Source organism: Euprymna scolopes, chromosome 11 (genome assembly GCF_053919585.1).
Source record: "Euprymna scolopes isolate OS-2025 chromosome 11, ASM5391958v1, whole genome shotgun sequence".
In the NCBI taxonomy this organism is placed as follows: domain Eukaryota; kingdom Metazoa; phylum Mollusca; class Cephalopoda; order Sepiida; family Sepiolidae; genus Euprymna; species Euprymna scolopes.
In genome coordinates, this window is record NC_136492.1 from 114313269 (window position 1) to 114326293 (window position 13025).

Consider the following 13025-nt stretch of genomic DNA (forward strand, 5'->3'; position numbering starts at 1 on the left):
CGAAGGAGACTAATAAAATTAAGCTTCTAAATGAAAACATGCCCAACTCAGATAGAAAACAGTATTTGCTGTTTTTCAATCAGTGGAAAGACAGTACATTTAATCAATACATCGGTTTTATTGCGTAATATATGATGATTGTAAAAAGGTATATGTATTTTTTTTAAGTACAGAAACTTGCATATATATATATTGCTGCAGATGAAAATGAATATTGCACAGAGATACGCGTACACGCAAATCTGTAAATGAAATCTAATTTCATACAAAGCCGCTTTTTCATACGTTTAACAAATAACGGTTTCTTGCTTCGAATAGAATAATACAAGAAGTTCTGTCATACAATGGTTGCAAATACGATTTCCCTGCATTAATTTTTTCATGAAAGCACCACCGTTTATTAGATTGTCGCCATGTTAGGAGAAGTTAAAGCTAGCATTAAGCGTGCATTAAAGTGAAAATTATTTTTTTTTCATTGTGCATGTGGCTTGATTACAATTCCGTTATTGAGGAAGATATCGTGAAACTTGTGATTTCAGGGGGAGAACGATAACATTTCGCGTCTGTTTGTTTTAAGCTTGTCAATCTTTTTTTAAATATGTTATAAAATATAAATATATGTAGACCCTTATTACCAGTGCACTAACGTACACGCACATAGCATATATATGTATTATTACTTATATACTTATATATGATTTATTTGTATGTTTTATTAATTAGATATTCTGTTACAGACGTTAAGAAATGCACTGCGTAGATTAATATTTAATCACTTCATGTGTTTCTGCCAGCATTTACTATATGTTTGTTTGTATATATAGGTGCTACATATAGTCAGAGATATATTTCGATAACTATAAGAAATGGCATACATATTTTTACGATTATAAATGCAGGATTTCTTTTAGCTTTCTAGCTAGAACTGATGCATTTGCCGTACTCTTTGTTGAGCGCAATAACTTTGCTCTCCATGGACCAGTCTTCCTAACGTAGTTATCAAGGAAAAGGAACGCACTGTCGTACACAAGGGAAATCTATTTATGAGTATACATTCGTCACTAATTAAGGGGTATAGAAAATATACCAAACCAATCCACATGTAGTATAAAACAAATTATATATATACATATATATATATATGTATATGGATGTATGTGTGTGTATATGTGTGTGTATTATGATTAATGTAATTGTTGTGGAGACGCCCACTAATTAACATAGGTGTGTGAGTGAGATATATAAAGGTATCAATCACCAATACCGGGGGAGTTCTGCAACGACCGCCAAATAGGCAAGACGCCTATGTTGCCTCCAGTAAGACATGCAACACGCCACCTGCCGGATTCTCTTCAACTGAAGTATATCTGAAGACGTGTAAATATGTATATTTAACTTCTCTTCCTAATATATTATTGTTATACTTTTACTTTCCGTGTTCTTGTTAATTATTTGTGCAGACACAACAGTAATGCCAAGGAGTAAATAGGAATTCAGCAGTTTAGAATATACCAGGAGCACACAATCTAAGCAATACCATAAGTAATCAGAAAAAAACAGGTTTACTCGAAGAGTATTTGATTATCAAAAAGTTGCTTCCACTAATTATATAAACAACTACTATTTCGCAAGTACAAAATATTAAGAAAAAAGATTTTCGAGAAGTTTCATAAATTTATATAATCAGATAAAGGCCAGAGATGATGCGATTGTATACGTAGTAACTGTAATTGTTTTTCTTTTTCTTTTCTTAATCAAGCCATTTACACTCGTTTATTTTCCTAGCATGTAAAGACACACACACAAATATATATATATATATATATATATATATATATATATATATTAAGTAATATGATGTATAATTTAAAATTTAAAAATCAAATTATAATTAAATTAAAAATCCGTTGAATAAGAAGGAACAACAACAAAATCAATTATTAATTATTGATTTTGTTGTTGTTCCTTCTTATGAAACGGATTTTTAATTTAATTATACTTTGATTTTTAAATTTTAAATTATCAATCACATTACTTAATATTGAATTAGCTCTAGGATATTTACCTATCGAGCTTATTATATATCTGAATTACAACGAGCACTTTCTCTTTCCTGTATTTTAATTAAACTAGTAATTCCACTGTTACATTGAAATACACTCAGCTCTTTAGCCTATTGTTCTAATCTCCTTTAAATTATATATGTATATGTATATATATATATATATATATATATATATATATATATATATGTATATATGATCGTTTTTACAAACAGGTATGCCATTCAAAAAACATATGCTCAATTCATGCAAGTTTGTGTGAAAGCAGTCTGAAGCATTCCGTTCGTTTATATACCATTCTCTAAGTGTAAAACATAATGTTGTTGCACATGGTTGTTCAAAATTGTGATCAAGAATCTATACGTGATCACAATTTAGAACAACTATGTGGAATAACATTTTGTTTTAAGTTTTTTCGAAATTCACTAGCTATAAAAAAATCCGGCAGTATTAGGGCGTATTCCGATTCCTGCTATAGCTGTTACTTTGAATCTGTAAAAAAAAAATTGATCCGTCATCTAATAAGATTTATGGCAAAGCCATACTGAATTTTCCCGAGTTCACAATAATTTTAAATTGCTGTGCAAAATTCTAGAAACTTATTGAACGCACCTCGTATGTACAGGGGGAAATGATAAATTTTCCAACGTAAAGAAAACAATTCTGCAGCTTTATTTCAAATAGTTTCATGTAAGAATGAATTCAGGTTACTTGATCATGTAGAAGAGCTGACAACTATTCAATGTATCAACCTTTAGAATCAATAACCGTTTTGATACAAGTTCGGAACTGGGAGCATGCCTTTCCCACAAATGCTGACGGGAGTTCCGCTATTACTCGGCGGTTGGTGGCGATAAAGCTGGCTTTGGTGTTGTGGAGTGCTTGTTGGTGAAGCATGCACAAATGAAATAGTCAAACAGGCTCAAGTCAAGGAAGGAGCGGGGCCAGTGTAATTTCTTGGCAAACAAGCGTTGCATTTGGAACGTACTTGTAATGATCCAGTTGTCACATGTATGATCGCTAGAAAGCATGTCTTACAACGGCGCATTTTCGATCTCCCTCGTTGAACAATGTGTCACTTTCAGACATAATAGAACGCTCCTATAGTTCTTATGGTTTGTACACAACTGACCAACCTGTAGAGTGTCTGCAACGAAAACCATAATAATGGTCCTCATCAAACTGAAATGAAACCATGTCGTCTTTTCTAAGGCGACAAGTTTATCATGATATCCTTAACATTTAAAATTAAGTACGATACAACATTTAGAATAAAATCATTATTGTCTTAATGTGATTTGATAGACGCATCATGCATGCAATGTATTATTTGAATGTTGAAATATATGTTTATTCCTACACGTGTAATATATTGCAATTTAAAAAGAGTTATCCCCTACAAATATTTTTCATTTATTAACATATTGAGTTAATACGTTTGGATTCATTCCAAAGATGCCCCTGTCCTCATTGAATTAATACGTTACTTGCGTAAAATTATTGATTTTATTGCGTAACATTGAATAATATATTTGTTAATATTTGTTTATTTCAATACTAAATTAATCATCAGCCAACACTAGGTGTGCTATCAGAATAAAAACTTTCAAACAACATGCACTTCATACTTTCTTGTGAATTAAAAAATAGGATTAGTTTCCCTTGAATGCCTCTACAATTGTAATAAATAATAAACGCATTTAGACCGATTTATGCCATTTTGAAGTGTTAGTCATCTACAGAAATTTTAGGAATACTTTATTAGTGAAGACATTTAGTATTCAGGCCCTTGATAACTATGGATATAGAAAAGATGATGGAGAGAAACTCTGCTACAGCAGTTGATAAAGCACCACCCAAAGGCAATGAATTTGCACACGAAAAAATGGGTAAGGGTAACAAGAGATCGAAGTTCCTGACGCAGTAGCCTTTAAAAAAAGCAGGTCTTACCAGAAACATTAGCAATGGCACAACGCAAGAAACTGTCCATAGACTACGTGTGGGAACACTTTCCACACTGAGGGAAACCCCAAGTCAAGACCCTGACTAATCATCTTCAGTTGGGCAGGACTATGTGATAATGCTGATGATATATTCAGTAATATTCTCATACTTTCAGTACACCGATGAAGACTGAAGGATCGGTCGAAAATATGTACTTTTCAAAAAAATTTTTTTTTAATTTTGTTTTCATATTATTTTGTATTCCTGCACGTCACCAATTGAAAACGAATAAAGAAAAGTTATAAGCTTTTATACTTTTCGTATTCTTTTTTATTCATATATATATATATATATATATATATAATATATATATATATGTGTGTGTGTGTGTGTGTGTATGTGTGTGGGTGTGTATTATATCGAACAACGGCTATGTCATTGTAATCGCGGAATAAAGTTACATAATTATGAATTTATTTAATAATATTTATTGAAACAAAATATTTCCCATTAGTGTTTATTTTTTTTATAAATGCAATAATTTAAAGCAAATATATTTAAATTCTGTTTAATATTAATCAATCCTGATATAGAATTAACTATAATATTGAAAAAAACGAATTAGCCATAATTTATTTTTTTAACAATTGAAATTGTAATCTGTTAACTTCCCTTTATATAATTCATACGTGACTTTGATATAACTGAAAGAAATCGGTGGATTGCGAGAAATAACACGGACCCCCGACACCCCCCAGGATTATGTAAACAAACCTTTCGGCCATATTTAAAACCTTAGGTTTTGTTTCAAGTTAGGACCATACCAGGCCACTTCACAACTTAGAGACGGCTTGAAAATCAAGATGAAAGTGTATCAGCATGTGCTGACGAGTATACTAATCCCCTGGTTCAATCAGGTGCCGGGTAGCGGACCCTGTTTGTGGCAACAGGATCTAAACGGGATAGAGGTTATTTTTTTATTTCTTATTTTTAGAAAAAAAAAGAAGGATGAAACAAAATTGACTAAACGTTTAATTATTGGGTGTATCCTTTTTTCCAGATAATATATCCAAAACAGATCACCAGGAACTTTTAATTCTGAGAGTCATTTTTAAAAATATAATTAGTATGTATGTAAATAGCGACATTTTTTTCTGATGAAAATCTCTAAAAAAACATATAAATACACATTTCGTAGTAAGATGTGGTAAACGGTAAAAACGATGAGTGGTTAAATAGATAAAGCAAGATTTTTATATTTGGCCTTGGATGGATTTTTATTATCTTAATAATCAATTCACTTACATGTTCTTTTATAAAACGTATTAAAATGCTTACGTTCATGAGGACATTTACAAATGTATTACTAATAATAGTACACTTAATGGTTAAATCGTTATACTATTATATAAAATAACCGGAGAATCTTGTTTTGTAAACAGATAATGCCTTGACAATTAGATGACGTCACTCCTCTGGGTATTTCTGTATTGTGTTCTCACCTGATAAATATCTATGACCATAACGAATGTAAAAAGCCGATATACACACAACAAAGCTTTTACAAATCGATCAAAGTAGTATAAATCTTAATCAGTCATTATGGAGATTTTATCTGTAATTACTATAACGAAAGCTTCAAAACGGTTCCGCTCGTTTGATTTGTAGGTAAACACCCTAGCCTTTATCAATCTGTACATATCTGCTAACAAATACATAAGGTTTTCTAAGTTGCCTACACGTTGCCATTTCGCAATTAAGAGTGAATTCACAATCTATACGGGATATTTATTATAAAACTTTAATTCTTGAAGCAGAGGTGTATTGTTTTAATTTTCCAAGAAAAACAGAATAACGGTATTACGCCTCTGCTGTTCGGTGTTTACGTTTCCCTATGAAGTATTCGACGTCTAATCTCACATATACATATATATATATATATATATATATATATATATATATATATATATGGGTATATATATATATATATATATATATATATATATATATATAAATGAGATAATTCAGATTAGAAATAAAGTGAATTGTCCTATTAGATATTACACGTAGTTAATATCTTAATGACGATCCTAGCAAACAATGTGAAAACTCGATATATAACAATGGAGTAATATATAAGTTTAATGATTAAAGTTAAATTCTGTTTTTTTTTTTTTTTTTTTTTTTTTTACAAAGGCATCACCACATTATCAAGGCCCAGAGGCCACTCAAGGATAAGGGTTAAAGAGTGTACAGTAGAAGTTGGTCAATATAGTAATCATTAGTAATGAAAATTTGGTAAATTTAATAACTTATATGGAACGGCTCATCAAGAACTTATTTACTTTAGACTTGAACAAAACCATATTGTAGTCAGCCGGAAAGCAGGAAAACGGAAGACAATTCCACAGGCGTGCAGTTCTAAGAAAGAAGTTTTGTTCATGGAATCTACGTTTAGGTTTAGGCACAGATAAAGAGTGGGGGAAATTATTGATAGTGTTTACAGCTAGACGAGTGTTTCTTGTGAAAGTTTGACGAGGGGGGACCATAGATTGAAGCTCAGTTGAACACTTTCCATGAAAATAACGATACATCAGAGACAAACTCGCAACATCTCTTCTGTGAGATAGAGGTTGCAAGGAGGAGAAAAGGACATCTCCTACGAGGCTACGAAGTCTATTTTGAACTCTATCAAGGCAGGACAAGTTCTTTCTAGCAGCTCCTGCCCAGATGTGGCAACAGTATTCCATCCTTGGACGTACCTGGCTCTTATATAGATAGAGAATAGCATCAGCAGTGAGATATCTACTGGATCGATAGAAAGATCCCACCATTTTTCCAGCGGCCTTGGCAACAGATTTGATATACGTGTTCCATTTAAGATCAGGAGTAATGGTCAAGCCCAGAAGCTTGTCAAAACTTGAGGCCTCCTGAAGACGAGAGCCATTCATTTCAATTGATGACAAATGTGGATTAGAATGTTGATGATGTAAAGAGAGAAGCTTGGTTTTAGATGCATTAAAAGTAACCAGCCACTCCTTTCCCCATTGTACTACGTGCTCAAGATCAGAGGAGAGAGAATTGGAGAGAACTTGCTCGTTTACTGTCTTAGATGTGGTACCATAAATGGTAGTGTCGTCAGCATAAATGTCTACAAATGATGTAAGGATATGATTTGGAAGATCATTAATGTAGATCAGGAAAAGAGTTGGGCCCAGGATGGATCCCTGAGGGACACCGGCATTAATATTGTGAGCTTCTGATTTTTGCCCCTCAACTACTACTCTTATGAATCTATCAGAAAGAAATGATTTAATAATTGAGAAGACTTTTCCAGCTATACCATAGCTAGCGATCTTATGAAGTAAACCTTTATGCCATACCCTATCAAAGGCTTTAGATATGTCAAGAGCAATTGCCCTAGAAAGATTGCCACCGTCGAGAGATTTGCTAATCCTATGCGATATAACTGCAAGGACATCTGCTGTAGATCTAGCAGAACGGAAACCATATTGAGTGTCACTAAGAAGGTTATTTTTGTTGAGATGTTTGATTACTTCTGTATTTAATACAGATTCTAGCAACTTACTCATGACGCACAGGAGACTTATTGGCCTGTACTGAGAGGGGGATGAGCGATCACCTGAATTCTTAAATACAGGGCATACTAATGAGATTTTCCAGGGAGATGGGAAACTATTCTCCTTAAGACAACGTTTAAACAGTTTTGTAAGTATGGGCGCTAGTTCAGGTTGAAGTTTTTTGAGTACTATAATTGGAATACCATCAGGGCCAGTTGCTTTACTGGAATCAAGGTTTTTGATTAGCTTGGCAACATCACGTACAGATATACGTATATCACATAGCGTGTTTTCTGATACAAGAGGAAATATTGGGGGTTGGCGGTCTTGGTCGCAAAGGGTAGAATTAGCTGCAAAGTTCTTGACAAAGAGTTTGGCTTTGTCTGATGCTGACGAGATTACCTCAGATCCATTGATAATAGTTGGGATGGAGCACACTCTTCTGTTCAGGATTCTGTTTGCTATTTGCCAAAACTGGTGGGAACCAAGCCGCTGCTCAGCTACTTTGGACTTAACAGATTGAGCATACAACTCTCTTGCGTTCCTTATTACTTTCTTACAATGGTTGCTGGCAGTCCTGAAAACGGCTTTAGTTTCCATACATCTATTACGTTTGAAGCAGTGGAAAAAGTGATTTCTGTGCGCAATGGCAGCAGCACATTCTGGAGAGAACCATGGCTGGCTGTTAGGTTTTTGCTGAAATTTTTTAGAGGGTATGAAATGGTCAATACCTACAATTAACCATTCAGTTAGGTCTAATACTATAGAGGACACATCCTTTTTAAACATGGAATGCAGAGGTAGATCAGATATAAATGTACGGAAGCTATCCCAGTCAGCCTTAGTGTATCGATATACTGTACGATGAAGTGGTACGTCTGGGGACTTATTACATTTCATTTTTATCTTAATTGATACAACAGAGTGGTCGGAAGATCCAAGAGGCGACAGAACAGAAACTGAACATAGTTCAGGGCAAGTTGTGAGAAAAAGGTCTAGTAGGCTCGCATACTGGCCGTCATTATCGGGCACACGGGTAGGTTCCTGAACAATCTGAGTGAGGTCATAGGCAATGGAGAAATCATGACAGAACCTCCCCTCATCATCGGTCTTGTTTGAGTGGGTCAACCATTCGACGTTGTGAACATTGAAGTCTCCACATACGTGAATGTTAGCTGAAGGATAAGTAGAAAGGACTTGGTCAATTTTCTCAGATATGCTTTGAAAGATAGTAACTCCGCTGTTGTGGGGGCGATAGAGAGTAAATATAAATGCAGTAGTGTGAGCTAAAGCAACCCGGAAGCACATATAAGGTAAGTTAGGATCTTCCCTGGAGATGTCCCTCCCACATGGAAAGCTATCTTTAATATAGGCACATATTCCATGCCCATGGCGATCTTGGGGGTCAGATTTAGAAGTTAAGTTAGAGTATCCTGTAATTGCAAACTCATCAAGGGAAATAGCCTGTCCAATGCCAGTTTCACTTAAAAATAAAAGGTCTGGTTTAGTCTCCTGTAATTGGGTTTCAACCTCTGGAAGGTTAGAACGTAGACCCCTGATGTTGGAGAAGGAGACATGGTAGTAGGGGTCTACGTTGGAAGTTGGAGAACCGGGTTTAATCGTGTATTTTTTCTTGAAACTTGTCATGATGAAATTTTGGAATTTGTGGACTAGGTCGACAGATTTACTTAGAGCAGGACAGAGAGGGGAAACTAAGAGAGAAAAAGAAACGAAGAATTTTTTTTTTTTTTTGTACCACATGATAAGGTAAAGCCGTAACAATTACCCACTAGTATGGCATCGAGAGGCCCCACCAGAAGCTACTGCATGGTCCAGATTCCATTCACCAAATGGCAATACAGCAGCCCCAGTACTTTGCACCTGCTGATAGGACAGCCTCCTTAGTGGTTAATCCAAGGTTCGGGTCCCTGACTATCAGGCGGATAACGTCAGCCCAGACAAAACGTTTACCTCCAGCACCCTTACTAGTGACATGGCTACAAGGATAGACATAGAAACAGAAAATTTCCACCAACTCTGCCAACTGTTCGCGCAAAAATACTGCCAACCTAGAAAACAGCTTTTTCTTCTCCCTTTGTCAGAAAAATCACTCATTTAAAAATGAGGACTGAGGGACAAATAAGAAGAAGCGAGAGTAACAGGAGCTGCCGATAACGCATCCACAATGCGTTTTCTACTCTCCATTAAAAAAAAAAAAATAAAAAAAAAAATAAATAAATAAATAAAAATAAAAAAAAAATAACTATTAAGTATTGTACTTAATAAAAGTCCAACGGACCTGTTAAAGGGAAAGTAAGGTGATAGATTCCCCTCCCACGAACTAAAAATGAGTACAATTAGGTAATCTATTTTTGCAATCAACTCGGTAGATAAATAAACATTTATGGACGAGAAAAAAAAAAAAAAAAAAAAAATTAAAGCTAGCATTTAATACAACAGAAATACATAAATTAAATACTGAAATAAAATGTAGTTATTAATATTTGAATCTTAAAATAAAAAGTGCGAATTAATAGAGAAAATCACTTATCACAACAACGCATTCCGTCTCCAAACTAGTGAAGAATTTAACTTTTAATAGCGTTCAGAAGATTTTTTTTTAAATTAACCGTTAAGAGAAAGCGTGATTTTATTCTGAACTTTAACTAATCACGTTTTAAGCAACTTATGATATAAAACAAAATCGGATGGGGGGGGGGTTCTTCCGAAGGTTAGTTGGTGACGTTATAAGTAATTGCGAGATAAGATGGGAGCCAGAAATTAGGGGTGGGGGACTGAAAATGATAATATAATGGATTGATTATACAATATTTAAGATCAACTTGGTAGATAAACATTTATGGACGAGAAAAAAAAAAAAATTAAAGCTAGCATTTAATACAACAGAAATACATAAATTAAATACTGAAATAAAATGTAGTTATTAATATTTGAATCTTAAAATAAAAAGTGCGAATTAATAGAGAAAATCACTTATCACAACAACGCATTCCGTCTCCAAACTAGTGAAGAATTTAACTTTTAATAGCGTTCAGAAGATTTTTTTTTTAAATTAACCGTTAAGAGAAAGCGTGATTTTATTCTGAACTTTAACTAATCACGTTTTAAGCAACTTATGATATAAAACAAAATCGGATGGGGGGGGGTTCTTCCGAAGGTTAGTTGGTGACGTTATAAGTAATTGCGAGATAAGATGGGAGCCAGAAATTAGGGGTGGGGGACTGAAAATGATAATATAATGGATTGATTATACAATATTTAAGATCAACTTGGTAGATAAACATTTATGGACGAGAAAAAAAAAAAAAAATTAAAGCTAGCATTTAATACAACAGAAATACATAAATTAAATACTGAAATAAAATGTAGTTATTAATATTTGAATCTTAAAATAAAAAGTGCGAATTAATAGAGAAAATCACTTATCACAACAACGCATTCCGTCTCCAAACTAGTGAAGAATTTAACTTTTAATAGCGTTCAGAAGATTTTTTTTTTAAATTAACCGTTAAGAGAAAGCGTGATTTTATTCTGAACTTTAACTAATCACGTTTTAAGCAACTTATGATATAAAACAAAATCGGATGGGGGGGGGGGTTCTTCCGAAGGTTAGTTGGTGACGTTATAAGTAATTGCGAGATAAGATGGGAGCCAGAAATTAGGGGTGGGGGACTGAAAATGATAATATAATGGATTGATTATACAATATTTAAGATCAACTTGGTAGATAAACATTTATGGACGAGAAAAAAAAAAAAAATTAAAGCTAGCATTTAATACAACAGAAATACATAAATTAAATACTGAAATAAAATGTAGTTATTAATATTTGAATCTTAAAATAAAAAGTGCGAATTAATAGAGAAAATCACTTATCACAACAACGCATTCCGTCTCCAAACTAGTGAAGAATTTAACTCTTAATAGCGTTCAGAAGATTTTTTTTTTAAATTAACCGTTAAGAGAAAGCGTGATTTTATTCTGAACTTTAACTAATCACGTTTTAAGCAACTTATGATATAAAACAAAATCGGATGGGGGGGGTTCTTCCGAAGGTTAGTTGGTGACGTTATAAGTAATTGCGAGATAAGATGGGAGCCAGAAATTAGGGGTGGGGGACTGAAAATGATAATATAATGGATTGATTATACAATATTTAAGATCAACTTGGTAGATAAACATTTATGGACGAGAAAAAAAAAAAAAAAAAAAATTAAAGCTAGCATTTAATACAACAGAAATACATAAATTAAATACTGAAATAAAATGTAGTTATTAATATTTGAATCTTAAAATAAAAAGTGCGAATTAATAGAGAAAATCACTTATCACAACAACGCATTCCGTCTCCAAACTAGTGAAGAATTTAACTTTTAATAGCGTTCAGAAGATTTTTTTTTTAAATTAACCGTTAAGAGAAAGCGTGATTTTATTCTGAACTTTAACTAATCACGTTTTAAGCAACTTATGATATAAAACAAAATCGGATGGGAGGGGGGGTTCTTCCGAAGGTTAGTTGGTGACGTTATAAGTAATTGCGAGATAAGATGGGAGCCAGAAATTAGGGGTGGGGGACTGAAAATGATAATATAATGGATTGATTATACAATATTTAAGATCAACTTGGTAGATAAACATTTATGGACGAGAAAAAAAAAAAAAAAATTAAAGCTAGCATTTAATACAACAGAAATACATAAATTAAACACTGAAATAAAATGTAGTTATTAATATTTGAATCTTAAAATAAAAAGTGCGAATTAATAGAGAAAATCACTTATCACAACAACGCATTCCGTCTCCAAACTAGTGAAGAATTTAACTTTTAATAGCGTTCAGAAGATTTTTTTTTTAAATTAACCGTTAAGAGAAAGCGTGATTTTATTCTGAACTTTAACTAATCACGTTTTAAGCAACTTATGATATAAAACAAAATCGGATGGGGGGGGGGTTCTTCCGAAGGTTAGTTGGTGACGTTATAAGTAATTGCGAGATAAGATGGGAGCCAGAAATTAGGGGTGGGGGACTGAAAATGATAATATAATGGATTGATTATACAATATTTAAGATCAACTTGGTAGATAAACATTTATGGACGAGAAAAAAAAAAAAAAAAAATAAAGCTAGCATTTAATACAACAGAAATACATAAATTAAATACTGAAATAAAATGTAGTTATTAATATTTGAATCTTAAAATAAAAAGTAATTTATTGTTTGAAACATGGAATATATGTAGAAAAATTATATATATTTTATTAATCCATGGATTTTTAATAATGGCTCATATCTTCAGAGGAAATGAAACTCAATAAGTAAAAATATTCAGCTATGAATAAACAAATATTTCTCTTTTCCACACATATACTGAAAATATTATTTAAAGGTTATTTAACTGGTGCTTAAAAGTCATAAA